This window comes from Pinus tabuliformis, chromosome 7, assembly GCF_031772625.1.
Source record: "Pinus tabuliformis cultivar Carrire ecotype Pingquan chromosome 7, CPIR1, whole genome shotgun sequence".
In the NCBI taxonomy this organism is placed as follows: Eukaryota; Viridiplantae; Streptophyta; class Pinopsida; order Pinales; family Pinaceae; genus Pinus; species Pinus tabuliformis.
This window is the reverse complement of record NC_142293.1, coordinates 1,025,273,170-1,025,300,333: the sequence shown is the minus strand read 5'-3', so window position 1 is coordinate 1,025,300,333 and position 27,164 is coordinate 1,025,273,170. Positions and strand designations below refer to the sequence as shown.

Sequence of the window (27,164 nt, the reverse complement as noted above, 5' to 3'; positions counted from 1 at the left end):
CTCATAAATACGACTAAGTGTTGGGCTGTCTTTATAGCGAATTGAAAGAGGATTAGCATGAGAGCAGGGCCGACACTTGGAGAACGTTTATGGGGTGCGTTGGAGGTATTTTGGGGGTCGGCCAAGGGGCTGACACCCCACATGAAAACCCATGTAACATGCATATATATAAGTGAGCATGGAGGCTCATTTCAACATAAGTCTTTCACTCATATACCTTCGTAAGGCAAAGAGGAGTGCGCAGTTTGGTTAAGGAAATGCGCATAGCTCATGTGCATTAGACTTGGGAAGTTGTGCAGGTTTTGTCTTATGTAATGGTTGGCAAAGAGTGCCATGTGTGAGTGGATTCTTGTACACAGTTTTATGGAGGACTTGGCAAAGGGTCTTGGGTGGCTTGGGTGAGCACCTCCCTTCGTGCAAGGGTGCAGAACATGTTGTAAAAGGCAGCTGGTCTGTCTTTTGTAAAAATTGGTTTAGTGTGAGACTTGGTTCAGCCAAGACACACTTGTTGTAAAAATCTGATATTATTAATAAAATTGTTGGGCAGACTTTTAGGGAGTTGCCCCTCCCTTTATACTTGTTTGCAATTGTTGATGTTCTCGGTTAATTGCATATGGATAATGAATGAGTATGGGCTTCATTAAAGTATAAAGGATAATGCTTTTACTTGGTTGTGAAACACAAACTAAGTATGTTAATGTTGGAGTAGGCGTAGTCCACGAATGTTAGTATTATTAAAAAGAAAGCGTTCGGTGGTGCCGCACCTCGCTACAAGCGGTTGGAAGATCACCGCAGGTGTAGGGGCGTGACAGGGCTGGTCGTTTGAGGGCGCCCATGTGAAATCGTTCGGGCGAGGGCGCACTCGAGCGAAAGAGCCCGTATAAAAAATGCTAAGCTGTGACCCGAGGTTGGCTTTGTGCACGTTCGTGCAGCTCGTTTGCCCGGCTCTCCCTTGTCGGTTCGTTTCGGTCATTCGGGCGGGTCATTTGAGGGCGCCCGTTTGAACTCATTCGGGCGGGTAGTTCGGGTGAGTACGCACCCGGGCGAATGAGCCCAAATAAAAAATGCTAAGTTGTGACCCGAGGTTGGCTTTGTGCACGTTCATTCAGCTCGTTTTCCGGGCTCTCCCTTGTTGTTTCATTTCGGTCATTCGAGCGGGTCGTTTGAGGGCGCCCGTGTGAACTCGTTCGGGCAAGTCGTTCGAGTGGGTGGTTTAAGGGTGCCCCTATGAACTCATTCGGGCGGGTCATTTGAGGGCGCCCGTGTGAACTCGTTCGGGCGGGTCGTTCGGGCGAGGGCGCTCCCGGGAGAACGAGCCTGTATAAAAAATGCTAAGTTGTGACCCGAGGTTGGCTTTATGCACGTTCGTGCAGCTCGTTTGCCCGGCTCTCCCTTGTCGGTTCGTTTCGGTCGTTCGGGCGGGTCGTTTGAGGGCGCTCGTGTGAACTCGTTCGGGCAGGTCGTTCGGGCGAGTGCGCGCCCAGGCGAACGAGCCCGTATCAAAAATGCTAAGTTGTGTCCCGAGGTTGGCTTTGTGCACGTTCGTTCAGCTCGTTTGTCGGGCTCTCCCTTGTTGCTTCGTTTCGGTTGTTGAGGCGGGTCGTTTGAGGGCGCCCGTGTGAACTCATTCAGGCGGGTCGTTCGGGCGGGTCATTTGAGGGTGCCCGTGTGAACTCGTTCAGGCGGGTCATTTGGGCGGGTCGTTTGAGGGCGCCCGTGTGAACTCATTCGAGCGGGTCGTTCAGGCGAGGGCGCTCCCGAGCGAATGAGCCCGTATCAAAAATGCTAAGTTGTGACCCAAGGTTGGCTTTATGCACGTTCGTGCAGCTCGTTTGCCCAGATCTCCCTTGTCGGTTCCTTTCGGTCGTTAGGGCATTTCGTTTGAGGGCGCCCGTGTGAACTCGTTCGGGTGGGTCATTCGGGTGAGGGCGCGCCCAGGTGAACGAGCCCGTATCAAAAATGCTGAGTTGTGTCTCGAGGTTGGCTTTCTGCGTGTTCGTTCAGCCCGTTTGCCGGGTCTCCCTTGTTGCTTCGTTTCGGTCGTTCTGGGGGGTCGTTTGAGGGCGCCCATGTGAACTCGTTGGGGCAGGTCGTTCAGGCGGGTCGTTTGAGGGCGCCCGTGTGAATTCGTTTGGGCGAGGGCGTGCCCAAGCGAACGAGCCTGTATAAAAAATGATAAGTTGTCACCCGAGGTTGGCTTTGTGCACATTTGTTCAGCTCGTTTGCGGCTCTCCCTTGTTGCTTCGTTTCGGTTGTTCGGGCGGGTCATTTGAAGGCGCTCGTGTGAACTCATTTGGGCGGGTCGTTTGAGGCCGCCCGTGTGAACTCGTTTGGGTGAGGGCGTGCCCGAGCGATCGAGACCGTATCAAAAATGTTAAGTTGTGACCCGAGGTTGGCTTTGTGCACGTTCGTGTAGCTCGTTTGCTCGGCTCTCACTTGTTGGTTCGTTTCGGTCGTTTGGGCGGGTCGTTTGAGGGCACCATGTGAACTCGTTCGGGCGGGCCATTTGGGTGAGGGCGCACCCGGGCGGACAAGCCCGTACCTAAAATGCTAAGTTGTGACCCGAGGTTGGCTTTGTGCACGTTCGTGCAGCTCGTTTGCCCGGTTCTCCCTTGTCAGTTCGTTTCGGTCGTTCGGGCGGGTCGTCTGAGGGCGCTCGTGTGAACTCGTTCAAGCGGGTCGTTCGAGCGAGGGTGCGCCCGGGCGAACGAGCCCGTATCAAAAATGTTGAGTTGTGTCCCGAGTTTGGCTTTGTGCACGTTCATGCAGCTCGTTTGCCTGGCTCTCCCTTGTTGCTTCGTTTCGTTCGTTCGGGCGCCCATGCAAAATCGTTCGGGCGGGTCATTTGAGGGCGCCTGTGTGAACCCGTTCGAGCGAGGGAGCACCAGGGCGAACGAGCATGTATCAAAAATGCTAAGTTGTGACCATAGGTTGACTTTGTGCACATTCGCGCACCTCATTTTCCCAGCTCTCCCTTGTCGGTTCGTTTCGGTCGTTTCGGCGGGTCGTTTGAGGGTGCCAGTGTGAACTCGTTCGAGCGAGGGCGCGCCCGAGTGAACGAGCCCATATAAAAAATGCTAAGTTGTGACCTGAGATTGGTTTTGTGCAGGTTCGTGCAGCTCATTTTCCCGGCTCTCCCTTGTCAGTTTGTTTCGGTCTTTCGGGCGCCCATGCAAAATCGTTTGGGCGGGTCGTTTGAGGGTGCCCATGTGAACTCGTTCGGGCGGGTTGTTCGGGCAAGGAAGCGCCTGGGCGAACGAGCCCGTATCAAAAATGCTAAGTTGTGACCCGAGATTGGCTTTGTGCACGTTCGTTCAGCTTGTTTGCCCGACTCTCCCTTGTTGTTTCGTTTCGGTCATTCGGGCGGGTCGTTTGAGGGCGCCCGTGTGAACTTGTTCGGGCGAGGACGAACCCGGGCGAACGAGCCCGTATCAAAAATTCTAAGTTGTGACCCGAGGTTGGCTTTGTGCAGGTTCGTGTAGCTCGTTTTCCCAGCTCTCCCTTGTCGGTTATTTTTGGTCGTTCGGGCGCCCATGCAAAATCATTCGAGCAGGTTGTTTGAGGGTGCCCATGTGAACTCATTCGGGCGAGTCGTTTGGGCGAGGGAGCGCCTGGGCGGGTCATCTGAGGGCGTCCATTTGAACTCATTCGTGTGGGTCGTTCGGGCGAGGGCGCGACCGGGCGAACGAGCCCGTATCAAAAATGCTAAGTTGTGACCCGAGGTTGGCTTTGTGCACATTTGTGCAGCTCATTTTCCCGGCTCTCCCTTGTTGCTTCATTTCGGTCGTTCGAGCGCCCATGCAAAATCGTTCAGGGCGGTCGTTTGAGGGCGTCCGTGTGAACTCGTTCGGGCGAGGGCGCGCCCGGGCGAACGAGCCCGTATCGAAAATGCTAATTTGTGACCCGAGGTTGGATTTGTGCTCGTTCGTGTAGCTCGTTTTCCTGGCTCTCCCTTGTCGCTTCGTTTCGATTGTGCGGGCGCCCATGCAAATTCTTTCGGGCGAGGGTGCGCACGGGCCAACGAGCCCGTATCAAAAATGCTAAGTTGTGACCCGAGGTTGGCTTTGTTCATTTTCGTGCTGTTCATTTGCCCGGCTCTCCCTTGTCACTTTGTTTCGGTCGTGCGGGGGCCCATGAAAATTCCAGATGATCCGAGCAACAGGTTTTGTTTCCGTGTGAAAGGTGGGTTGGTAATCGAGTTGTGTTTTCGCGTTTGCCTGAACGACAGCCTTGGGTCGTTTGTAGGGTTGCTAATTTTCATCTTCTCTCCATCCCCACTCAGTAGCGCATGAGCGATAATGTTGGCCATGCTCGTCTTGGGAGGCATATGTGAACAATTCCCCTTCTGCTTTCCAAGTCCTTGGAACTGCATGGGTTGTTGTGGTGTAGCTCCCTTGCTCGTCCTGGTCCCCCTTGCTCCCCTCTAGATGATACCAGCAACAGGTTTTGTTTCCGTGTGAAAGGTGGGTTGGTAATTGAGTTGTGTTTTCGCGTTTGCATGAATGATGGCCATGGGTCATTTTTAGGGTGGCCAATTTTCATCTTCTCTCCATCCCCACTCGGTAGCGCATGAGTGATAATGTTTCCCATGCTCATCCCGGGAGGCATGTGTGAATAATTCCCCTTCTGATTTCCAAGTTCTTGGAGCTGTATGGGTTGTTGTGGTGTGGCTCCCTTGCTCGTCCTGGTCCCCGTTGCGCCCCTCCAGATGATACCAGTGACAGGTTTTCTTTCCGTGTGAAAGGTGGGTTGGCAATCGAGTTGTGTTTTTGCGTGTTCCTGAAGGATGCCCTTGGGTCATTTCTAGGGTTGCCGATTTTCGTCTTCTCTCCATCCCCACTCGGTATTGCATGAGTGGTAACGTTGGCCACGCTCGTCTTGGGAGGCATATGTGAACAATTCCCCTTGTGCTCTCCAAGTTCTTGGAGCTGTATGGAATGTTGTGGTGTGGCTCCCTGGCTCGTCCTGGTCCCCGTGTGCCCCTCTAGATGATACCAGTGACAGGTTTTCTTTCTGTGTGAAATGTGGGTTGGTAATCAAGTTGTGTTTTCAGGTTTGCCTGAATGATGGCCTTGGGTCATTTGTAGTGCCGCCGATTTTCATCTTCTCTCCATCCCCACTCGGTAGCGCAAGAGCGGTAATGTTGGCCATGCTCGTCCTGGGAGGCATATGTGAACAATTCCCTTTCCGCTCTCCAAGTTGTTGGAGCTGTATGGGCTGTTGTGGTGTGGCTCCCTGGCTCGTCATGGTCCCCGAGTGCCCCTCTAGATGATACCAGCGAGAAGTTTTCTTTCCATGTGAAAGGTGGGTTGGTAATCCAGTTGTGTTTTAGGGTTTTCCTGAACGATGGCCTTGGGGCATTTGTAGGGCGGCAGATTTTAATCTTCTCTCCATCCCCACTCGGTAGCGCATGAGCGGTAATGTTGGCCATGCTCGTCTTGGGAGGCATATGTGAACAATTCCCCTTCCGCTCTCCAAGTTCTCAGAGCTGTATGGGCTATTGTGGTGTGGCTCCTTAGCCCGTCCTGGTCCCTACGTGCCCCTCCAGATGATACCAGCGACAGGTTTTCTTTCCGTGTGAAAGGTGGGTTGGTAATCGAGTTATGTTTTCACGTTTGCCTAAACGATGGCCTTGGTTCTTTTGTAGGGTGACTAATTTTCATCTTCTCTCCATCCCCACTCGGTAGCGCATGAGTGGTAATGTTGGCCATGCTTGTCCTGGGAGGCATATGTGAACAATTCCCCTTCTGCTCTCCAAGTCCTTGGAGCTATATGGGTTGTTGTTTTGTGGTGTGACTCCCTGGCTCATCCTGGTCCCCCTCGTGCCCCTCCAGATGATACCAGCGACAGGTTTTCTTTCTGTGTGAAAGGTCGGTTGGTAATCGAGTTGTGTTTTCGCGTTTGCCTGAATGATGGCCTTGGGTCGTTTGTAGGGTGGACGATTTTCATCTTCTCTCCATCCCCACTCGGTAGCGCATGAGTGGTAATGTTTCCCATGCTCATCCCGGGAGGCATATGTGGACAATTTCTCTCTAAGTTCTTGGAGCTGTAGGGGTTGTTGTGGTTTGGCTCCCTGGTTCGTCTTGGTCCCCTTGTGCCCCTCCAGATGATACCAGCGATAGGTTTTCTTTCCGTGTGAAAGGTGGGTTGGTAATCGAGTTGTTTTTTTGTGTTTACGTGAAGGATTGCCTTGGGTCGTTTGTAGGGTGTCTGATTTTCATCATCTCTCCATCCCCACCCGGTAGCGCATGAGCGGCAATGTTGGCCATGCTCGTCCTGGGAGGCATACATGAACAATTCCCCTTCTGCTCTCTAAGTTCTCGGTGCTGTATGGGTTGTTGTGGTGTGGCTCCTTGGCTCGCCCTGGTCCCCCTTGTGCCCCTCCAGAAGATACCGGGAACAGGTTTTCTTTCTGTGTGAAAGGTGGGTTGGTAATCGAGTTGCTTTGTTGGGTTTGCCCAAACAATGGCCTTGGGTCATTTGTAGGGTGGCCGATTTTCATCTTCTCTCCATCCCCGCTCAGTAGCACATGAGCGGTAATGTGTGCCATGCTCATCCCTGTCCCTCTTTCCCATCCCAACGATAAGAATGTTGAAAGTTTTCTCAGTGCTCCTTTGGGCCTTCGTTGTTGCGGTCCCAGATGGAAGCCCCAAAACTCCGTCGTTGCCTATTTCACTATCGTGCCCCTCGGTTGTTGCGAATAGAGAATTTTGATTGGGCTGGGCAGCCATTTGTGGCTCCATTGAAATTGGTTCCTCATTATATTTTTCACCTCCTCCCTATTTGGTGTGGAGGGTTTTGCTTTTTGTGTGAAAGGTGGGTTAGTAATTGAGTTGGTTTTTCGGGTTTGCCTCAAGAATTGCCTTGGGTCGTTTGTAGGGCGTCCGATTTTCATCTTCTCTCCATACCCACTCGGTAACACATGAGCGGTAATGTTGGTCATGCTTGTCTCGGGAGGCATATGTGAACAATTCCCCTTCTGCTCCAAGTTTTGGGAGTTGTATGGGTTGTTGTGGTGTGGCTCCTTGTGATGGCTAGCCTCTTCATTGTTCGGCTATTTATGGTGCCGGTGTCTTGTGATTGTACTGTTTCTGTGTTGGCATTGTCGGTTGAGATGCATACACTTAAGAGGGAAGTGGAAGGGTTTTGGTTGTAAACCACCTACCCTCCCTCTTGCTTGCTTTTTCCGTCGGGCGATGTGAGGCACTGTTCTCCTTATTGTAAAGTCAAGGGTTGGCATTCCTTTCAAAGTGCACATCATTCGTGGTTGCGTTGGCTCTGAGGTTTTGATAGATGTGTTGGCCCATATTTTTGATCAAGGGGTCATATTTTCCCTTGCATCTTGCGTGCGTGGCAGGCTTTTGCGGCTGGAAATGTTAAGTCACAATGTTTATGGGCATTTGTTGTTTGAATTGTGTATGCACTCCTGGTCCAATGGGGAGGAGGCTTGCTATGTCGATGGTGGGGGCTATTTGGAAGAAGGATTTCGAGGGGGAACGCTTCGACCTCCCTCCTTTGCGTGGAGGTGGCCGTACGGGAAAAGTATTCATCGTCAAGTCAGTAAAGCTGTGGAAAATCTCCTAGGTTGCCTGTAAGTAGGGTGCGGGGCTGTCGGATCCCTCCTCCTGTTTGGATATGTTCTTGTATTGTGTAGCGAGCCTCTTGATTTTCATTTATTTCCTTCCTTTGTCTTCACATCGTGGTTGTCGGAGGCGGTCAAGTGATCGAGATCCACCGTTTTTGCTGTCGCGGGTGGACTCCTAGGTGGCCTCGATGTGTGGCGTGGAGGGTCGGGGGGCACATTTCTAAGAGAGGTTGTGGGATCGGTTGGTCTTTTTGTTTTGTTTCCTTTCGTTTCCTTTACATTGAGGCTGCCGCAGGTGATCATGCAATCGAGGTCCATCGTTGTTGCTATCCGGGTGGACTCCTAGGTGGCCTCTCTGCGGGGGGGAATGTTAACGGGAAAAGTGTCTACTCAGAACGACCCTATCCCACTAAGGTGTGACAGTGATCTTAGAAACAAACAGAGAAAACTACTTTCGTATTCTTCTTTATGAACTATAAACGAAGAGGAATAGGATGAACCAACCTGTGTCTTGCGCCAGTCCTTTGATCCAATCTCTCTCCTCTTTGACAGCTTCCAGCTACCTGCTCCCTCACTTGCCTAGCTTCACCAAGTTCCTGTAAGATTAGAGAAGAAGAAAACTACACAAAGACATGGATTTATATTCATAAATAGCTTAGGATCAGATTTAAGCTAAACATACAAATGTAACAAACATCAATGATACACAAGCATGTAGGAGAAACTCAAATAGTTTTATTGATATAACAAGAAGATCCAGGAGGAGTTACAACCAATGATTCCTGATCCAGCATCAACCTCCCAGCATAGAATCCCCTCTTCACCTCCAACAAAGCATAAATCACCCAATACTCTGATATCTATCTCTAAACCAACAGCAATTCTCTGCCATGTACAAAATTCCAGCCCTGGATCTCTGGGATGAGGGATCCATATATAGATGTATGCAAAGAGGATGAGTTAGCTTATGATTTGACTAGTGGCTTCTCTCTGTCAGTTCTTGCTTCCACTTGGAGACTGAGAGCCTCTTACTCATCCTTGGTCGAACTCAGTGAGGCAAGTGTCATTGGAGAAGATTCTGGAAGCTTCCATTGTCTTTCCACCTCGCGGAATGGCACTTCCATTTGTCATTTCCCGCTCAACGCACCCTGGTAGTGCATTTAGGTGCATTGCAATGCACCTACCTAGTGTACTTGGGTACTATGCAATGCAGCTAGCTAGTGGAGTAGCTGAAATGATCCTGATTTGACTGATTCTGAGCAGTTTCTGGTGGAGAAATTCTTGGGAGAAGCTGTAATTTGTTGACCTTGTTCCTTTAGGGGTTGGAACAACACTTTTAGGGACTTAGGATCCCTTGGTTTATGGACATTTCATGCCTAGAGTTGTAAGGCACAAAAATGTCTATAACAGTTGCCCCCTAAAGTATGAGGCCGTTTATCGGGTGAAATGCTTTATTAGGAGGATCTGAAGTTCTTTCAATGCTGGGAGGAGACCTGTAATAAGATACAATACAATACATTATCTTCATACTATTTTCATGATCTAGCTGAGGTGGGAATTCCCATGCTCAGCTTTATAAATTCATTTTCATGTACATAGGACAAACAATCGTCTGATGGTAGACTGATGATTCTGATAGAGCCATCATCCTTTTGGTAGGATGATTATCTGTGCTGCAATGTTGTACATTTCAATGTCTTTATTTTCCTGAATATATATCGCAGCCCGAATGGATGAAACTAGATCTGGGGTCTTCAATCTCGTCCGATCTTCACTCGAAGTACAAATCGATCCATGTGAGAAATGTTTTGAAGTCGAACATGGAAGGACATCGCTTGATTACCAGCCAATGATGTAAACTGTTAACAAGCGTGAGAGGAATCACCGATAATGATGATGACCCTCAAGGTACTGCAGTACAATTCACGTGGTGTGAATAAAGGACTTGGCATCGAACACCACGCAAAATCTTTCGGTCGAAGGTCATTGATGTATACATGTCGCCGGAAGTGAGAAACTTGCCATTGAGGCATGCAAGCTTCAAAGTACTGAAGGGGTTGTTCCTAGATCAACTTCTTGGATAATGAGCTGATGTCGACAAGAAGCGGTCCGTCAAAGGAGGGCCTTAATGAATCCCACATCAATGACACGGAATGGAGCAAATGATTTTGATGGAGGTGAAAACGATCTGATGATATATGGTTCAGGATGGCGGTCATGAAAGAATGAAGTATAATGTATGGCAGTGGATGGGACACAGGTGACTTCTCTGGATGGCTTCTCTTGAACATGTCGGCGACACTTATGTGATGGATTGGTAGCATTTACCACAAATGTGGATGGTATGGCGTGACCATGGTGATGTGACCGGTGAATGAAACGACCCAACCCAACTCAGACACGGAGTGGAAGTGTCATGTTCAAGAGCGACTTGCTACCAATAAAGATTCTTTGAGTTTTCTTCCCAATTTTTCCCCAGTCATTGCTGACCAGTACCTCTTTATTTTTGAAAAGCTTGAGGAGGATAACGTATGCTTGTTCTATAATTTTCCCTTCAGGCAAACCCATCGCTATGTTTTAACGAGCCTAGCGATAGTGAAACTCGTTCTCGTCTAAAGACAAGTTTGTCGCTATTAATCTTTTTAACGAGTTTAACGACAAAGATAACTCGGTCCTTTTCATTTTTAGAGAGTCTGAAAAAGTACGTAAAGGTAACTCGAAAATTCCTTTTCATCATCTAATCCCTTAAGTCCGAAAAAGTATAAAACAATACAGAAGGGATGAATTTTCGATAGTTTTAACGAGCCAAACAAAACAAGCGCTCGATCTTTTTGTGCAATAATCCCTCAGGTCCAAAAAGATTAAAATCTAGAGGAGGGATAGCACTTCCGGTCGCTTTAACGAGCTGGAAGGCCAAAACTCGGAAATCTTTTCATATTTTATGAGTCAGTTGAAAAGAGCTTAAAGAAGACTCGTCTTTTGAGGAACGAGCGATAAAATGGGTAGCAGCTGATTCCAGGTAAGGTTTGGAATTTTCCAATCACGGCAGTGTCACAAGGATGGCTAGTGAAATCACTCTTCGTAGCTGTTCCTCAAAATGGGTAAACAATCAAATGGAGGTGAATGATCGGCCAATGAAAAATGGAGGTGACGGTGCAAACACGACCAAGGCTTTAATGGTTGAAATGCTACATTCACGGTGGTTATTTACCGGGGAATAGTTCATTTTTTAACGAGCTTAAACGCGGGTGGAAACATTTGCTCATGTCTTATGTTTATTTTTTAACGAGCTTGAACTATGTGCTAAAACTGCTCGATTAGATGGTCTTGTTTTGATTTTTCACCATAAATAGCTTTGTCCTTCCAAAGATAGTACTGTATTTTCAACTGCTTCATCAAACTAGTCAGAAATGAACAATATTTGCTTGAAAATGAAATTAAAACGCTAATATTTTATTTTGAACTACGTAAAAGTAATTAAAAAGTGTTTTTACCTCTCATTTTACCATTTCATTTGAACTTGGTTTGTTGGAGCTTTGGAGGTGCTTTTCCCCCTTGATTTTCATCAGTTGATTTCGGGAGATCCTGTGGACGATTCTTGGCACCGTCTGGACCAAGTAGGAGCTAAATCCGAGCTCCTTCATTTCATGGTTTCCATTTTGCTTTTTGACCCTGATTCCCTGCTCTTCTGAGCCCCTGGGGTTTGAGGGATTCGTTCTGGCATCAATGCACCCCCAGTGTATCGAAACCTGCGTTGAATGCTGGCTTGTATGAAGGCAATTTGACATTCAACGCACCTAGAACACTGCTGCAGGTGCGTTGGGCGCAGAAAGGGAATTTGTTGCACAATTTTTGATGGAATTTTTACCTGTTTCTCACAAAAATCAGGATCTAACTCCTCTCTTGTTTGTTTTTTTTAGAGATTTGGGAGCAAGATGACCCTTACATGGCGAGAACGTGAGCATGAAGAGGAGGACATGATTGCCCTACATGATCCAGTTACAGTGAACGCGCTGCGGAATTGTGGCTTGCTGAAGTTCTTCCGCATTTCTAGCATGAGACAATAGATCAACTTACTGCAGTATTTGCTCGATGCTTGGGATCCTATCAATCAAGTTTTCCAGATTAGGGGAAAATCTATCCCCTTGACTGCAGTAGACATCTATTTCTTGACTGGCTTGTCGAGGCGGGGTGCCCCCATCTCTTTGTCAGGTTCGGCCCGAGGAGGCGATTCTGTAAGAGATTGTGTCCGCCGGTATTGCAGGGAAGGATCTCAGCCGAGTAAAGACGAAAAGATCTTCATCCGTGATGTCACTGACAGGTCCCTTAGGACTATCCTGTTTACTTTTGGTAGGATGGCTGGTAGTGCGTCTCTTCATGTAGCCAACAGATCCTATATGCAGCATGCCTTGGAATGCCTCCAACCGAAGGTGTTCAACTGGTGCGACGCAGTACTTCTTGTGATGAAAGAACAGTTGACCAAGATAAAGAACGAGAGGTTGAATAACTTTGGGTTCGGTTCTATTTTGACCGCCTTTGCCTTGGAGAAGATACCGCTGATGTAGCCGCAGTACACTGCACTCGATTTACCTTCTCCTACTGAACTACGTATGCAGAGATGGGTTGACCATATGTCTAGGCATGCTGGCCAGTCTTAGATTTCATTTTTTGATACCTTCTTCAGGTGGTTTGATCGTCAAGAGATGGTTTATGCCGAGTATCCATATGCAGGCATGGACTTCCGGGGTGATCCAGATTTAGTACTGTCGGATAGCGAGCAGGGGGGTGCTATTGGTAAAATCTCTGACCATATTGATGTTTACTGTTTTTGTTTATAATGTCCTTGTGCTTTATTCTATCAAGACTTTAATCAAACGCATGTGTACATGCAGATGTTGGTCCTGTTCGTCCAGTAGTTCGCCTGAGAGTACCCGTTGTTGCCCCAGCAGGAGAGGCCGCCGGAAGAGCTATTCTTCGTGACCTCAATGTGGCCGAGACTCTCTCAGCTTTACAGGAGCAAATTGAGGGCCTCACTCTCGATATACCAGATGTGAGGACTGACGAGCTACCTTTGCAGTTACAGCGGCATACTACTGGTGTGCCTAGACGATGGACTCGTCTCTTACGCATGATCGCACAGGCCGTGACTTGCTATCACGAGCATCATTAGACTAGGGTGCCCCCTAGCATTTTGAGTTTTGGGTCGTGTGACCGATTTTGTCTTGGTTATAGAAAATTATGTGTAAACCATAAAAAACTATATATATTTTTGATTTTCGGGGTTTTATTTTGGTTGAGCTATATGATCCACATGTAAAACATTGATGATGCGTTTCTTTTTACAAATGTTGCAAATGTCTATCTAACACATAGTTTTCTATTGAGTCGGTTAATGTGTTTAAGTTTCTGGAAATATGCTGGTATTGAATAAGATCAAATTGTCTTTCCAAAATCTTAACCCTTAGGAACATGCAATAAATAGCTGGGTTTCGGACGGAATATATACCATTGAGTTGTAGTATTACGAGTTGTGAGTCTAGCCTGACAATTAGTCGGCGTATACCATGGGTGATGGCATCAGAGAGAAGTTCTATCAACGCGCTATACTCGGCGATGTTATTCGTTGATTGACCAATACATACACCTATGAAACTTACTAGCTCGCCGCTTGGATAAAAAATGGCCCAGGCTGCGGAGGACAGGTTCCATGAACTACGACTCACTCCGTCAGCATATCCAACACATGGCTCCAATAGGTTTAACATTTGCGATAAGTGTAAAAAGTGGATTACTTGACCAAAACAAACCCTTTAGCGAAAACAAAAATATAACAAAATCATATTGGTTACTATTTATGCATAGTAACGCTTGAGGTACAACCCATTACGAGGTTGCGCCAGTGGCATTCTGTCATAATCCATTAACTCGTAGGCTCCTTTCGCTAACACTCGTTTAACAATATAGGGGCACATCCATAAAGACTTAAATTTACCTGCTCCCAATTTATCGGATTCTTGGTCATAAAGCAAGACCAAGTCACCTTCCGAGAAGACACGGGGTTTGACATTTTTGTCGAACTGCGCCTTGATTCATTTCTTATGGGCTTCGTTAGCCAAAGCGACGTCACGACGGGTTTCATCCAATTGGATTAATTCCAAGAAACGAGCTTCTTCTTCTGAAGTTCCGGGGAGGAGATCAATTGCGAGTTTGAGAGATGAGATTTCACACTAGACTGGTAAGACTGCTTCCAGGCCATATACCAGTTGGAAGGGTGTGAACCCAGTTGCATTCCTTACCCATGTTTGGTAAGCCCACAAGGCTGAGTACAGGATTAGGTACCACCTTCTTTTTTGAACTCTGATCATCCTTTGCAACATGCGCTTTAGGACCTTGTTGATCACTTCAACTTGTCCGTTGGCTTGCGGATAATATGGAGTAGAGATGTCGTGAGACAACCCTAGTTTGGCAGCTAATTCGACCATCATGTGATTGTGAAAATGCGATCCATGATCTGTGACTATAGCCTGTGGTACGCCGAATCTGGCGACTACATGATTGAAAAAGAAAAGGGCAGCTGTTTCACCAATATTATCTAATGTAGGCATCGCCTCGGCCCATTTGGTAAAATAGTCAACTGCGACTATGATATACCCATGCCCCCCGGTCAAGGTGGGGTTACATGTCATGAAATCGATGCCCCATTTGGCGAACGGCCCAACAGCAACTATTGGCTGTAGAGGTGCGAGTGGTCTTCTGGTTTTGCTATCAAAAATTTGACAAGCATGGCAACTTCTGACTGTGGTTATGCAATCTTTGAACATTGTTGGCCAGAAGTATCATGCTCGTAAGATTTTTTGTGCTGTAGCATATCCAGATTGATGCCCCCCACAGGCACCTGAATGACACTCATTCAGGGCTTTTTCGGCCTCCTCATGGGTGAGGCACCTCCTCAGAACTGTATCGATACCACGACGGTAAAGTGTATCACCGACGATCATGTAGTCTTTTGCTTGGTATCGAATACGCTTTTGTTAAGAGTGTGAGGTGTTTGGCCTAAATTTTTGGGTTTGGAGATAAATTATTGTATCTCCATACCACTCATTGCTTGTAGATATCAGAAACAAATTCTCATCCACGATTGATTCTTCGGATGTTTCATCATTGGATGACGATGGGAGATCGCATAATAGTTCTGCAAAAACTAGAGCTTTCTTTGACTTGGATTTTACAAATTCCAGATCAAACTCTTGAAGGATCGCTATCCATTTTGAATATTTGCCCCCCATCAACTATCGCGACAATATATAAGTCATCGGGTTGCAATCTGACAAAATGGTAGTTTTCTGAAAGAGGACATAGTGTCGAAACCTTTGTATCGCTTGAACAGCTGCAAGCGCTAGTTTTTCAACATAAGAATATTTGCTTTCTGTATCATTTAAGTTCTTACTTAAATAATATATAGGATGTTCAATCCCATCGACTTCTTGAACTAAAACCATTGCGATGGTCGTATCTACTGTAGCCAGATATAGGTTAAAATCTCTTTGATAATTGGAGGCGTACATTAATAATGCTTTCATTAGGGAATCTTTTAAAGAATCAAAGGAAGCTTGCGCAACCTGATCCTAGACAAAGGGTACCTCCTTTTTCAAAAGACGTGTATAACCTTTAGCAAGTTTGGCGAAATTTGGAATGAACCTCCTCAGAAAGTTTGCTTTCCCCTGGAGTTTCTGAATCTGAAGCAAATTTGAAGGTGGAGGCAAATTTATGATTGCCTGGACCTTACACGGGTCGAGGCGAATCCCATCCTTGGAGACTACAAAGCCAAGTAAACGACCAGAACTAACGCAAAATACACATTTTTGCGGATTGAGTCGTATCTTGTAGTGTCGGCAATGTAGAAATATCGCTCTTAAATGCTGCGGATTATCAGTCCGCTTTCGCGAATGAGCCAGAAGGTCGTCGAGGTATGGTTGAATGATGTTTTTGATGTCATGGAAGGCATAATTCATTGCCCTCTGAAACGTCACCCCTGCGTTCTTTAAGCCAACGGGTAATTTTCGATATGCGAATGTGCCCCACGGACAAATGAATGCAGTCTTTGACTGGTCCTGTGGGCGGATATTTATTTGATTATACCCGGAGAATCCATCCATGAATGAAAAGATTTCGCATCTGGCGCATTCATCAATTATCTGGTCGATGAAGGGTGTAGGGTAGTTGTCTTTTGGACAAGCTTGATTTACATCCCTATAATCGACACATACTCTAATTGTCCCCTGTTTCTTCATAACAGGGATAATATTCGATACCCAATCGGTTAGAGGAACCGGGTAGATGAAACCAGCATGGAGAAGTTTTTCAACTTCTGCCTTAATGGAAACAACTTTCTTGGGGTGCACCTGCCTTAGCCATTGTCGTACTGGTTTGAAATCTGGATACATCTTAATTTCGTGTTCAACGATACTTGAGTCGATGCCTAGCATTTCACTGTATGACCAAGCAAAGACATCTCTGAATTTCACTGTATGACCAAGCAAAGACATATTTGAATTCGTAAAAAAGAGCGTTATATATTTCCATTTCTGAAGGAGAACAACATTTGCCAACATAAATATTCTCTACTGCATTTGTTTTAGTCGAGATATTTATGGCTATAGTCTCTTCAATGTTGGATAAGTTTCGCTCGGAATCCACCGTATTTACAGTATTTGATAGAAAATCAAAGACTGAAGGATGATAAAGGTCATTTTGAGTCTCTTCTTCACAATCCGGAAGAAGGGAACGATGGTGGGAATCATTCCATGGTGCTCCTTCAATTACCATAGCTTAGAGAATTCCTTTGTCGGTGACATGCACTTGCGACGAAGGATCTGAAGGAGTACCATATTCTCTAGACCTATCTATCCAAATTCTTGATGAGCGCTGACTTGGGTTTGCCTCCCATGCTATAAACATTGATTGCTATAATATTTCCATTGGGATTGGGAGCAAAACCATTTCATGATCCATGTTGATATCGTTTTCTGAGATCTTTGTGGAAGATATCATGTTGCAGGTTCCTATTGACGCTACTTCTGCCAGATTGATTGGAGGTGGAAGAGCGAAAGTTCCCATTAGTATAGGATCTTTTAGTAGGCCTACTCCGATATTCTGAAGCGAATGGGGGCTTCCATGGATCATGGGAATGCTTCCTGTAACTTGAGTACCATTGGGGAGGAAGTTTTGTTGATCGATGATTGTAATTCCTCCTTGAAAGGGAAATGCAATCTTTCTAAAATAGGTCGACACAATAGCTGCCATGGCATATATCCATGGTCTTCCTAGTAGGATGTTGTAATATAGATTCCCATCGATGACTTCAACATCTATTTCTACCGTTTTCCCCCCTAGTTCAACTTTCAAGTTATTTAGGATACCATATGGGGTATATGTCCTTCCGTCAAATTCTTTTAACGTCGTCGCAGACCGCGACAAGGTTGGAGATCCTAAAGTTTTCCAGCAACTCATCGACATGATACATGTAGATGCCCCCTCATCAATAATTGTTCGATGAACAGTTTTGTTGAGGGCTTTCACTTGAACAAGGAAAGCTAGTTGGGCCGGTAACTAAGGATCGTATCTTTTGTGGTCGAAGGATACAAGATTGGAATCCTTTGGATCAATCCCACCAATGGCCGATAATAAAGCCTACCTTTGGGATGGGCAATTTTGTAGTACTTCAAGAGTCGACATAGTGGATGGCGATTGTGCCAAATCTTCCACTATGTTATAATGTTGTGCCGCTCTAGCACGGGGATTAAATGTCGACTTGTGTACTACTCCCTTCGGCAGTTTTATTGTTAATTCAGGAATGGTGGGTGGCACAACTTCTGTCGAAGTTGTTGTCGAACTACTTGGTTGATCTTTATCCTTGTTGTTCGACAGTTGCGGATTCCCGTAATCTTTGTTCCTTGTCAAAATCAAAGCATCATTCTGCTATTTTGAAATCGACAACATCAACACTTGAGACGGGGAAGCATTTCCACTTTCAACCAGATTCGTTCCTGGGTTTAGAAACGGATCAGTTAACACTGCTGAGGTTTTTGAATTTTTAAAGAATTTCTTAAGCTCAGCTTTGTATGGACACTCTTTCGTCCAATGATCCTCATCACATATATGACACCCTACAGGGGGCTTCTTATTTCCAGGAGGGTTTGAAGAAGGTTTTTCAGGAGATGACTCATCGTGTTTCTTCTTCTTCCCCTTGCCTTTCTTCTTGCTTCCTAGTTGTTTGATTTCTTTGCCCTTATCTGTCGATATGACATTTACTTCCGAAGCAAGAAGTTTGTCTTTTGCATTTTGACCTGAAATCTTACGGGCCTTCTTGGGCGTAGCCTTTGTCGATTTAGTGTCTGTTGTGCCAATCACACCGTCGCCGGCGTGAGAGTCATTGTTTGATTTAGGAGGAGGAGGAATTGAGAATTCCGGTCTAGGGGCGTCAGGTATTTTGTCGTAGAGCGTGCTGGATTGAGTATAGATCAAGTCCAGATATTATGCATGAGCGATAACTTTCTCTTCCATTACGACTCCCCCCTTTGCCACATCTTCCGTGATGAAAGGTAGTAATGACTTGATAAACCATTCAGCTAATAGCTGATCGGGAACATACGTTTTTACCATCCTACGACGACGTCGCCACTCATGTATATGATCAGATATGTGAGTGGCCGTTGTCTATTTGAAGTTGGTAAGGAGTTCTGTTCCCATTTCATACCTTATCGGTAATTGAAAATGGGTTTAAAATGTTGTGGCTAAGGTACTGAAGTTGTCGAACGAAGCTCTAGGCAATTCAATGTACCATTTTGCCGTTGGGCCCGTTAACGTCCTCTGAAAGAGGCGAAGTCTTATCGAATCATCATTTAGGGTGTTTGATGAACACCATAGATGAAATGTCATCAGGTGATTCGATGGATCTTCACCCGGATTTCCATTAAATTTAGGAATATCTGATGGAAGTTTAAGTGGAATCGCTGGCCACCAAGGGGCGTAAGCAATTGGATCGTTTGTTAACCGATTTAAATCAGGTAACTCTAAAGTTACCACGAATGGTAACTGCTGATTCAGATTAGGTGAAGCATACCCAGGGTAAGATGGGATTGCCTGAGAAGTTGGTCTTTGGATGCCAGCATAATGCATTTGATGCTGGTATGACTGATAAGGTTGGTGGACATGACCATTTTAAAATGGTTGATTTTGACCGTTTTGAATGTACGGCTGTCCGCGGTTCGCAAAGATTTGTTGCTCAGAACCTTGGTATACTTGTTGGAATTGTGGTTGTTGGTATTGCACCAGCCATGGTTGAGAAGCCATGTGTTGTTGCGCTATACTAACCGTTGGACCAAGGTGTGGGGTAATTTTACCCGTCTGGACCTGTGTCGCCCCACTAGTTGGCGATTGTGGTTGAGTCACAGGGTCAAGGGGCTGTTGCATGACAACCTGAGAAATCTGAGGTTGGCATACAACAGGCAGCGCTTGAACTTGTGACACCATCACAATAGCCGGTGTAGTCAGGATATTCGACATAGGTACACACTGTTGCATCGAATACACAACCCTTGGTTGTTGAGGTAGTATAGGTACCCAACCACTTGAGGTAATTCCAGTATAACCTGAATATTGTTGTGAACTCCCATATGGATATCCTCCCGGAGGGGATAATGAAAGGGCATACTGCCCCTCATACGGTGGTAATCCAGAATTCAAGGGAATTGTTTGTCCTTGGGGACTGGACTGCCCAAATTGACCTCCAAATGGATCATTTTGTTGAGACTCAACATAAGAGTTTCCGGATATTATTCTGGATGAACAAACAGGAACGGACCATACTGTCGAAATAGCCCCTGAGTGGGCTCCTTCTAGCGGTTGAGAGCTAGTCGGGACAGATGATATGCTGGCGAACATTGTCGGAGTGACATCAGGGAGTTCTGCTGTCACTGTGTCAGATGACACAGTCTTAGATGTTGACGATTGTTTAGACATTTGTAGTCTATCCAAAAGATTACCTAGCGATTTTATAGGAACTTCCGCTGGTGGTAGACTAACTTCTGATGAAGAAGGATATAAAGTGATCCCGACTCCAAAGTGCGTTGGAGTACTTGTTTGAGGATCTTCTACAATTTCTTCAATTGCAATCAGACCAGGTGGAAGGGGAAGACCGTCAGGTTCGTAAAATATTTCTGGTGCCGAAGAAGGTGTGGAATCGACAACGACAGATTTTTGAAGAGCAAGACTCTCCGAACCGGTTGTAGATGGAACTGGTTCGGTAACACAAGTGTTTACTCTCAGACTAGGATTAGTATCACTATCCTTCTGTGGCTGTTGAACTTCTTCTATAGAGGCAGGGATTCCAGAAATGTTTGGAGTAACCAGAGTCTCTGATGTTGTTGGAACACTTGTTCTAACTTTAATAGGAGATTTTGAACCGGTTAAACGAGCTCGCTTTGTCCGTACTAGTTTCGATTCCGGAGACAAAGACGGTTGACTCGTAAGCCTTCGCGAACGACAGGGTTTCAATTAACTTTCTTCCACGATTGCAGATTACTCGATCAACTAAAATAAAAAGGGGAAGCATGTTTCCAAATTAAATGAATTTTAGATGCTTTTGACACAATTTGTTTTTTCAGTTTTTAAGAGTCGAGAAGAAACAAAATATGACTATAGTCTCCTTCTATTTTTAATGATCCTGAAGTGACAAGTGCTCAGATGGACCTTTTCCGTTAAGGAGTCTGAAAAGGAACGAAAGGGACTGCTCTGGAGATCTAGGTAAAGGGAGTACCAAACCAATCGCAAAACTACAGAATACTTTTTACGGTACGGCAGTCAATCTTCCCGAATGCTGTGTTTGGTGCATTGCGATCAGTAGGGCGGCCGACACGGCTTCCTATGGATAAAAGGTTTTAAGCCTATAGGGGTCTCCCAATATATACTTGACGGTACATGGGAGCACAAGTCCGTACTGGCACTTATCGTCTCAAAGTGGAGGAATCACCCAACCATCAGTGAGGACAACCTGTTACGACGCCGGAATACGTCTCTAGCCTAGACCTCTAAATGTTGTGCGTTAAGTTCCAAAGCGTTGTTAGATTCATTCAATTTATTTTAAGTTGATCTTTCTTATGAAGTTTTCCTTTTGGGTTCACCACGAGATGTAGATGTAATTCCTAAAATGCAATCTAAAGATGATAAGCAAACTTTTATCTCTTTTTAGCAATGAAAATCTTAGCTACAAGGGGAAAAGAAAGACACAATCTTTTCTCAAAGAGCAAAGAGCACACTGTAAATGCACTTTCCCTAAATCAAGCCAAACAGATTGTCAATATGAAAATGCACATGTGCATGTATTTGTTTTTCACTTTCTTAATATTGATGCCTAAAAAGAAAGTTGATGTACAAATCTGAATTTGCTTTCAAGTGACAAACACAAACAAGCTTCTTTTCGAAATCAAAAGGTAGAGATGATTACGACACTTTATGATTTTGAAATAAATACTTGTTTCGACACCAGAAAGTCACAAATTCAAACCAAAGGCAAAAGTAAAAGCATAATCGACTGTCAACAGCAAATAAACTTTCTCCTAAGATCAAAATCGACACTTACGACAGATCTAAATCAAAGGATGACAGTATGACTATTCTACTTTTTCAATGGAAAACTGTAAATGATGTAACAAAAACACAAAAACATCTACAATATTTTTATACAAAGGAGGCGGAATTAAGGCAAAGAAAAGGGGTTTTTAAATAGACACATACACTGATCACAGGCTGCAAAACTTAGAGACAAAAAAACTGAAAAAAAATGAAGCAAAGAACCTCAACTGCACAAGGCTAGGCTGATCAGCGCACCTGTTACACAGAGAAATTGGATTGCAGCGCAGGTAGCCCTCTCGGGAAATGCATTGAAATGCAAAATCTCTTCACAAAGCCTGCGTTGGGGCATGAACAAGAATTCTATCCGGGTTCTGGGTCACGGTTTGCAGTTTAATCTATGGTTTTTGGCCGAGTAAAAGCAATCAGTAATGCACAATTAGAGGGTAGATTTAAAGGAGGTCTAAGAGCTATCACAAAGGGCAATCAGATCATTTGTGAATCAGCTGTTCAAATCATAAACAGATCCAATGAATGGATTGAAGTAGCAGATGTCTAATTTGCATTTGTTAATGGCAAATGCAGTTCGATTTCTACTTCTATGTTTATGAAACAAACAACAAGAGAAACACAATCAAACTAATTAGACACGTTCCCCAACGGAGTCACCATTTTGCTAACGGGAAAAGTGTCTACTCAGAATGACCCTATCCCACTAAGGTGTGACAATGACCTTAGAAACAAACAGAGAAAACTACTTTCGTATTCTTCTTTATGAACTATAAACGAAGAGGAATAGGATGAACCAACCTGTGTCTTGCGCTAGTCCTTTGATCCAATCTCTCTCCTCTTTGACAGCTTCTAGCTACCTGCTCCCTTACTTTCCCAGCTTCACCAAGTTCCTGTAAGATCACAGAAGAAGAAAACTACACAAAGACATGGATTTATATTCATAAATAGCTTAGGATCCGATTTAAGCTAAACATACAAATGTAACAAACATCAATGATACACAAGCATGTAAGAGAAACTCAAATAGTTTTATTGATATAACAAGAAGATCCAGGAGGAGTTCCAACCGATGATTCCTGATCCAGCATCAACCTCCCAGCATAGAATCCCCTCTTCACCTCCAACAAAGCATAAATCACCCAATACTCTGATATCTATCTCTAAACCAACAGCAATTCTCTGCAATGTACAAAATTCCAGCCCTGGATCTCTGGGATGAGGGATCCATATATAGATGTATGCAAAGAGGATGAGTCAGCTTATGATTTGACTAGTGGCTTCTCTCTGTCAGTTCTTTCTTCCACTTGGAGACTGAGAGCCTCTTACTCATCCTTGGTCGAACTCAATGAGGCAAGTGTCATTGGAGAAGATTCTAGAAGCTTCCATTGTCTTTCCACCTCGCAGAATGGCACTGCCATTTGTCATTTCCCGCTCAACGCACCCTGGTAGTGCATTTAGGTGCATTGCAACGCACCCAGCTAGTGTACTTGGGTGCTATGCAACGCAGCTAGCTAGTGGAGCAGCTGAAATGATCCTGATTTGACTGATTCTGAGTAGTTTCTGGTGGAGAAATTCTTAGGAGAAGCTGTAATTTGTTGACCTTGTTCCTTTAGGGGTTGGAACAACACTTTTAGGGACTTAGGACCCCTTGGTTTATGGACATTTCATGCTTAGAGCTGTAAGGCACAAAAATGTCTATAACAGGGGAGGGTTGGGGGGCACTTGTTGTTTCAATTGTGTATGCGCCCGTGGTCCAATGGGGAGGAGGCTTGCTACATCGATGGTGGGGGCTATTTGGAAGAAGGATTTTGAGGTGGAATGGTTCGACCTCCCTCCTTTGCGTGGAGGTGGCCGTAGGGGAAAATTATTCATCGTCCGGTCGGTAAAGCTGTGGGAAATCTCCTAGGTTGCCTGTACGTAGGGTGCGTGGGGTGCGGAGCTGCCTGATCCCTCCTCCTGTTCGGACATGTGTTCTTGTATTGTGTAGCAACCCTCTTGATTTGCATTTACTTCCTTCCTTTTCCTTTGCATCGTGGTTGCCACAGGCGATTAAGTCATCGAGGTCCACCTTTTTTGCTCGCGCGGGTGGACTCCTTGGTGGCCTCGGTGCGTGGCGTGGAGGGTCGGGGGGCATTTCAAAGAGATGTTGTGGGCTCGGTTGGTCTTGTTATTTTGTTTCCTTCCATTTCTTTTGCATTGAGGCTACCGTAGGTGATCATGCGATCGAGGTCCATCGTTGCTGGTGTCCAGGTGGACTCCTAGGTGGCCTCTTTGCAGGGAGGGTTGGGGGGCACTTGTTGTTTCAATTGTGTATGCGCTCGTGGTCCAATGGGGAGGAGGCTTGCTACTATAGTCATCGATGGTGGGGGCTATCTGGAAGAAGGATTTCGAGGTGGAACGCTTCGACCTCCCTCCTTTGCGTGGAGGTGGCTATAGGGGAAAATTATTCATCGTCCGGTCAGTAAAGCTGTGGGAAATCCCCTAGGTTGCCTGTACGTAGGGTGTGTGGGGTGCAGAGTTGCCCGATCCCTCCTCCTCCTGTTCGGATATGTGTTCCTGTATTGTGTAGCGACCCTCTTGATTTTCATTTACTTCCTTTTTTTGCCTTTGCATCGTGGTTGTCGCAGGCGGTCAAGTGATCGAGGTCCACCGTTGCTGCTGTCGCGGGTGGACTCCTAGGTGGCCTCAGTGCGTGGCATGGAGGTTCGGGGGGCATTTCGGAGAGAGGTTGTGGGCTCGGTTGGTCTTGTTTTATTTCCTTCCATTTCCTCTCTGCATTGAGGCTGCCGCAGGTGATCATGCGATCGAGGTCCATCGTTGCTACTATCCGGGTGGACTCCTAGTTGGCCCCTGTGCGGGGAGGGGAGGGGTGGGTTGGGGGGCATTTCTAAGGGAGGTTGTGGGCTCGGTTTGTCTTGTATGATTTCCTTCCCTTGCCTTTGTGTCGAGGCTACCGCAGGCGATCATCTGATCAAGGTCCACTGTTACTGTTATCCGGGTGGACTCCTAGGTGGCATCGGTGCGGGGCGGGGAGGGTTGTGGCTCATTTGTAATATAGAGGTTGCATTGTTGGTTGTTCTCCATTTGTTTCCTTTGCATCGAGGCTACCGCAGGTGATCGGGTGATCGAGGTCCATCGTTGCTGCTGTCCGGGTGGACTCCTAGGTGCCCTCGGTGCGGGGCGTGGAGGCCTTTGGAGGCATTTCTAAGGGAGTCGGTGAGTGATCGCTCATTTTCTTGTTGGTTGGGCCATGGCTGAAAACTCCAGAGTGGCCTTGGTGCATTGTGGCTTGGCATGTATACCCATTTGTTCACCATGTCCTTGGCATGTTGCGTGTGTTTCCTTCTTGGGATGCAAGAGGTGCAAGGCATAAAAGTTTTACATGATATTTTGACGTCTCTTTGACTTGATGGGTGTTCAGGCTGGCTCTCAGTAAGAGAGTGCCCGGAATGCCCTTTGAAGCAGGAGGGTGCTACCTGGTTGATCCTGCCAGTAGTCATATGCTTGTCTCAAAGATTAAGCCATGCATGTCTAAGTATGAACTAATTCAGACTGTGAAACTGCGGATGGCTCATTAACTCAGCTATAGTTTTTTTTATGGTACCATACTACTCGGATAACCGTAGTAATTCTAGAGCTAATACGTGCACCAAGTCCCGACTCTTTGGAAGGGATGCATTTTTAGATAAAGGGATGGTGCAGGCTTGCCCGCTTCTCCGGTGAATCATGATAACTCAACAGATCGCACAGCCCTTGTGTTGGCGATGCTTCATTAAATTTTTGCCTTATCAACAATCGATGGTAGGATAGAGGCCTACCATGGTGGTGATGGGTGACGGATAATTAGAGTTCGATTCCGGAGAGAGAGCCTGAGAAACGGCTACCACATCCAAGGAAGGCAGCAGGCGCACAAATTACCCAATCCTGACATGCGGAGGTAGTGACAATAAATAACAATACTGGGCTCATCGAGTCTGGTAATTGGAATGAGTACAATCTAAATCCCTTAACGAGGATCCATTGGAGGGTAAGTCTTGTGCCAGCAGCCGTGGTAATTCCAGCTCCAATAGCATATATTTAACTTGTTGCAGTTAAAAAGCTCGTAGTTGGATCTTGGGTCGTAAGGGTCGGTCCGCCTCCTCGGTGTGCACCTGCCCTTCCATCCCTTTTGTCGGCGGCGTGCTCCTGGCCTTAATTGGCTGGGTCGTGGTTCCAGCACTGTTACTTTGAAAAAATTAGAGTGCTCAAAGCAAGCTTATGATCTGAATACATTAGCATGGAATAACGTGATAGGAGTCTGGTCCTATTGTGTTGGCCTTCGGGACCGGAGTAATGATTAATAGGGACTATCGGGGGCATTCGTATTTCATTGTCAGAGGTGAAATTCTTGGATTTATGAAAGACGGACCACTGCAAAAGCATTTGCCAAGGATGTTTTCATTAATCAAGAATGAAAGTTGGGGGCTCGAAGATGATCAAATACCGTCCTAGTCTCAACCATAAGCGATGTCGACCAGGGATCAGCGGATGTTGCTCTAAGGACTCCGCCAGCACCTTCTGAGAAATCAGAGTGTTTGGGTTCCGGGGGGAGTATGGTCACAAGGCTGAAACTTAAAGGAATTGATGGAAGGGCACCACCAGGAGTGGAGCCTGTGGCTTAATTTGACTCAACACGGGGAAACTTACCAGGTCCAGACATAGTAAGGATTGACAGATTGAGAGCTCTTTCTTGATTCTATGGGTGGTGGTGCATGGCCGTTCTTAGTTGGTGGAGAGATTTGTCTGGTAATTCCGATAACGAATAAGACCTCAGCCTGCTAACTAGCTACACGGAGGTTCCCCTTCGCGACCAGCTTCTTAGAGGGACTATGGCCGTTTAGGCCATGGAAGTTTGAGGCAAGAATAGGTCTGTGATGCCCTTAGATGTTCTGGGCCGCACACACGCTACACTGATGCAGCCAATGAGTTTTTATTCCTGGTTCGAGAGGATCAGGAAATCTTCTCAAATTGCATCGTGATGGGGATAGACCATTGCAATTATTGGTCTTCAATGAGGAATTCCTAGTAAGAGCGTGTCATCAACTCGTGTTGACTACGTCCCTGCCCTTTGTACACACCGCCCATCGCTCCTACCGATTGAATGATCCGGTGAAGTGTTCGAATTACGTCGATGATGGTGGTTCGCCGCCGTCGACGTCGTGAGAAGTTCATTGAACCTTATCATTTAGAGGAAGGAGAAGTCATAACAAGGTTAGCGTAGGTGAACCTGCGGTAGGATCATTGATAGCATGGGTTTTCTTTTTTGGTTCAGGTTGGTTGGGTTTTGATTGCAATGTGGGACTTTGTGGTGCATCTCTAGGGGAGCAGGTTTGGTGTTTGGCAGGAACATTGTTGGTTGCTTGTCTTGAGGTAACTACGCTTGTTTTTTTGTGTGTTCTTGCAAGCCATGCTTGTGCTTGTCCCACCCATCCTTTGTTTTTCTTCCCCCCAATGTGTTTCTGCAGGGGGTCCGGAAGCTTGTTTCTTGGGAGCCCTTCCGATGATCTGTTCGGTCGGGCATGGTTTCTGCAGAGTTGAGGTGCTCGGTAAATACGATGGATAAATTTGGACTCATTTATAGCAGCGATGCTCGGTATTTTGTTCGTTGGAAGGCATGGGCCAAGGGTGCGGGCTTCCATAGTTGGTTCTCTCGAAAAGGTAGCGACGGTTGATGTGTTGCTTGGGTGAGCTTTTTTGCTGCTGGTTGGGTCGAGGGAGTGGTTGCGCGCATGCCTGGTAGCTCAAACCTTCCGTGAGGCGAGATTTTCGGGGTGCGGTAAAGTATGGGATGGATGAAGAGTGGTTCAACCCACTGGGCTGGCCACCCTAGTCCCTCCCAACCGTTCCTTGACATGCCCTCGCGGAAGGGTTGGGTGTCGAGGTAATGAAAAACCCATCC

At 46.2% G+C, this 27,164-nt stretch overlaps 1 non-coding gene across 1 annotated transcript; it reads left to right on the top strand.

Annotated features, from left to right (window-relative positions):
• The first annotated feature begins 24,699 nt into the window (after positions 1 to 24,699).
• LOC149251136 (18S ribosomal RNA) lies at positions 24,700 to 26,509 on the top strand. The gene has a single exon (XR_016267679.1). It is a non-coding gene; the product is annotated as an 18S ribosomal RNA (ribosomal RNA).
• The last annotated feature ends 655 nt before the right edge of the window (positions 26,510 to 27,164 follow it).